The sequence below is a fragment of the Penaeus vannamei genome, chromosome 5 (assembly GCF_042767895.1).
Source record: "Penaeus vannamei isolate JL-2024 chromosome 5, ASM4276789v1, whole genome shotgun sequence".
In the NCBI taxonomy this organism is placed as follows: domain Eukaryota; kingdom Metazoa; phylum Arthropoda; class Malacostraca; order Decapoda; family Penaeidae; genus Penaeus; species Penaeus vannamei.
Genome location: NC_091553.1, coordinates 47,985,657 through 47,990,656, shown reverse-complemented (window position 1 = coordinate 47,990,656; position 5,000 = coordinate 47,985,657).

Genomic DNA, 5,000 nt, shown 5'->3' with positions numbered 1-5,000 from the left:
ACACACACACACACTCATATCTATATATATATATATATATATATATATATATATATATATATATATTTATATACATATATATATGTATATATATATATCAATAAACAGAAGTAGAATTCAAGTTTGCACAGGACTCACCAAGACATTTTTCTCTCTCTCTCTCTCTCCTTCTCCCCCTCCCTCCCTCTCTCTCCCCCTCTCCCCCTCCCCTTCTCCCTCCCACCCCTATCCACCCCTCCTTCCCTCCCTCCCTCCTCTCTCCCCCTCTCTCCCTCTCCATCCCCCTACTCCCTCCCACACTTCCCTTCCCCCTCTCCACCCTCCCTCCCTCACACCACCACCCTCCCCTCCCTCTCTTCTCCCTCTCCCTCCACCCTCCTTCCCCCCCAGTCGATACAGCGTCGACTTGAGGCCATCCACTCAAGACCGGAATCTTCCTTGGCGACTCCTCCTCCGGTGCTCTTCTTTACCGGAGAGGAGAAGTTGAAGGAGGAGCGAGTCACAGGGAAGTCAGGGGTTGGCTGAAGGGCAAGTATACTGGGGTTGTGCAGCAAAAAAAAAAAAAAAGAAAGAAAAAAAAAAAAAAAATTGGTAGTGTAGTGATGACAGTAAATAATAATAATAATAATAATAATAATAATAATAATAATAATAATAATAATAATAATAATAAAGAAGTACTGGGGTTGTGCAAAAAAAAAAAAAAAAAAAAAACTTGGGTAGTGTAATGATGACAGTAAAAATATTTTAAAAAATAGAAAAAAAACTTTGGTAGTGTAGTGATGACAGGAAAAAATATTTAAAAAATAGATAAAATAGATAGAAAATAAAAAAAGAAGTACTGGGGTTGTGCAAAAAAAAAAAAAAAAAAAAAAAAAACTTTGGTAGGGTAGTAACGAAAGTAAAAAAAAATATATATATAAAAAGATAAAAAAAAAAATAAAAAAAAAGTACTGGGGTTGTGCAAAAAAGAAGAAGAAGAAAAAAACAACTTTGGTAGTGTAGTAACGACAGTAAAAAAATATTTAGAAAAATAGATAAAAAATAAAAAAGAAGTACTGCGGTTGTGCAGAAAAAACTTTGGTGGTATAGTAACGACAGTAAAAAATAAATGAATAAATAAATAAATAAGTAAATGTGATGCAGCCTGGTAATAGAATGAGAGGGATGGAGCGAGGGAGAGAAAGAGTGAGAGAAAGAGGAGAGAGAGAGAGAGAGAGAGAGAGAGAGAGAGAGAGGAGAGAGAGAGAGAGAGAGAGAGAGAGAGAGAGAGAGAGAGAGAGAGAGAGAGAGAGAGAGAGAGAGAGAGAGAGAGAGAGAGAGAGAGAGAGAGAGAGAGAGAGAGAGAGAGAGGAAGGAAGGAGGGAGGAAGAGATAGATAGATAGATAGATAGAGAGAGAGAGAGAGAGACAGACAGACAGAGACAGACAGAGAGAGACAAAGAGCGCGCGCGAGAGAGCAAGAGAACGAGAGAACGAGCAAAACAGAGACACACAGAGAAACATCCAACCAAAGACAGACAGACGAATACAGAAAAGCCATCCAGACAGACATATAACAAAACCCACAACCAAATGAACCGACAGACAAACAAATGATACACCAAGACAAGGAAAACAGTTACCTCCCCCCTCCCCCTCCTCACCTCCCTCCCCCCTCTCCCCCACGTATACCCTCAGGCACAACACGCGATCTCCGTCCTCCCAAAACACCATAAAAACAATCATACCATTCCAGTCACCATAACTACCGGAATTCTGAAGGAGAAAAAAAAGCCCCCATGGTGACAAGAGGAGGGTGATAGTGACGAGGACAACCACAGGGGGCGAGCTAAGGCGAAGATATAGTGAGGAGGAGATGGTGAGGGAGCGTTGCAGCATCTCGAGGTCGAGTGCCAAAATTTTCCTACAGAAGCAAGGTTGGCCAAGACAGTTGCAAGGTAAGAATGGAAATAAATATTGTATATATGTATATAATGATAGTAATGATATTTTTGATAATAATGATATCAGATTTGCATGTATGTAATGATAGAAATTATATTTTTGATAATGATATCAGATTGAGTATAAAATCATATCAATTATATAACAAATATCGTACATGTATGTAAAGGTAGTAATTATATTTTTGATAATAATATCAGATTTAATATACAATAATATAAATTAGAGTATAAATATCGTACATGTATGTAATGATAGTAATTATATTTTTGATAATAATGATATCAGATATAATATAAAATAATATCAATTATAATATTGAAGAATAATATCAGTTATGCTATCTAATAACATATTAGTTATAACGATATTAATTCTACTATCAAATTATTACATCTGATATGATAGCAAAAAATGGCATTAGTCATAAAAACAATATTTGTAATTACATAAAAAATAATATCAATAGAAATATCTACCTAATGATAGATAGGTGATAACGAAATAATTCATAATATCAAATAATAAAACAATTAGAATAAAGGATATTGATTGCGTTAATAAAGATAATAGAGGCATAGCATTCATACAAAAAGGAATTAAATAAATTGGGAATAGTATATAGTGACGATGATGAGAAATTGAAAGAAGGATAATAGTGATAATTACTTTAATAACTATTAAGTAATATTCTAACAGTATTGGTGATCACCATAATGGAAATTTATGATAATAGCACTTGTAAAACCTTGGCTACAGTAATAATGATGATAATAATGGCGATAATAATACCGATGATAATAATGATGACAGTGATGGTAGTAATAGTAATAGTACTGCTAATAATGATGATGATGATGATGATGATGATGATGATGATGATGATGATGATGATGATGATGATGATGATGATGATGATGATGATGATGATGATGATGATGATGATGATGATGATGATGATGATAATAATAATAATGATGATAATAATAAAAATCATGATTTTAGTCGAGATGATGATAATTGCCACAGTACATATCAACATTTCATTAAGAATTTTTTTTTGAGTGAAGGCAATTATAGCTATGAACATGGACACAAAATAAACTATGCAAAATAACAAAACAAGTTAATAAAATTAATATTGATCTGGCCTCTGTGACCTCCAGGGTGATACTACCTTGGCGCCAAATTCCTTCCCCGAGTTTTCCTTCTGTGCTGCTCTCTGATTGGCTGTTCACTGGGCCCTCGTCCGTGATTGGTCGATCACTGGAATCCTCGTCTGTGATTGGTCAGATGTGGGGTCTACGCTTATTGGTGGGTTTTTAAACGCGGAAAAATTGTGTTAACTTTAATGTGCGTAAATAATCTTTGGAGTAAATAATAGATAAGGAAGAAGAAGGAAGCAGGAGAAATGGGAGAATAAATAAGAATAAGATGAGGAACAGGATGATGAAGACGAGGATGATGGAGATGAATAAGAGGAAAGAGAAAGAGAAGAAAGGAGAGGAGGAAAGAAGAGAGAAGAAAGAGAAGGGAGAAAAAAAGAAAATTATGAAGAATATGAATAACAAGAAGAGGAAGAAGAAGAAAAAGAAGCAGAAGACGAAGAATAAAAGAATGTTTATCAACACACTATTACCTTCCTTAGATTTGGCGCCAATTTTAAATAATTTTACGTATATATAAAATTACATATTTCCTCTTTGTCTTCGTAAAGATATATTACATTTTTCTCTTTATCTTTTTCTTTTTTTTTGGCAATTAAGACATGCCTTAAAACTGTTCTAATAACATTATATCTTTTAAAAGACTACAGACCTATTTTGAATTTGTTCCAATGATATACGTTTTGTAAGACTTAAATTCCATATTTGGTATTGATCCTTAAAATTCTTATAAGCCATTTACTAGAATATTTCCTTTCTTTTCCTACTCTGTCGTATGACTTTAAATATTTTCATAACTCATAAACAAACCTAGATCTCTTTTAACTTATTTTATCTATCTATACATACTTCGTTTCTTTTATTTTCTTCTTTATTCTTTTCTTCTCTTTCTGTATCTCCTCCTTCAAAAGTGTATGATCTTTATCAAATTTTCAGCTTTAATTTTGCAATTCTTTTACTCGGCGATTTATCAAATTCATAAAAGAGCAAGTGAGATTTATTCATTGCAATGTAGTTCCTCTGTATTGTATTTTTTTCTGTAACTGAGAGTGATTTATTTGCCCTTGTATTCAGATGATACTTCTACCCTTGTATCAGGATTGTATTGTTGCTGTATCTGTTGCATTGTATTTGTTGTATTGTTGCTGTATTTGTTGTATTGTATGTGTTGTATTGTTGCAGTTTGTGTTGTATTGTGTTTGTTGTATTTTTGCAGTATTTGTTGTATTGTATTTGTTGTATTGTTACAGTATTTATTGTATTTTTGCAAAATTTGTTGTATTGTATTTGTTGTATTGTTGCAGTATTTGTTGTATTAGTATCATGGTGTATTGATCCTTGTATTATAATTATGTTGCACGCATGCTTGTATAATTACTGTATAATTGCAGTGTACTGTATTAGTATTACGTACTTACCCTTGTATTGTGTATGACGTCACATCTAAACATAATAAAGTACACTGGATCAGTAACTTGATCCTTGTATTATAATTGTGGTGTACGCATGCTTGTATAAGTACTGTATAACTGTAGTGTGTATTGTATTATTATTATAATTATGTTGCACGCATGCTTGTATAAGTATTGCATAATTGCAGTGTGCATTGTATTAGTATTACGTACTTACCCTTGTATTGTGTATGACGTCACATCTAAACATAATTAAGAACAGCTGAGGTCCAAGAACTGAATCTTGTGGTACTCCAACTCCTAACAATTGATTCAATAGAGATATCTCAGTAAGAGTGATAATGATGTTGGCAAATATAACAAATAGAAATACTAATGATTATAATGATGCTAGTATATATATATATATATATATATATATATATATATATATATATATATATATATATATATATGTCTGTGTGTGTGTGTGTGT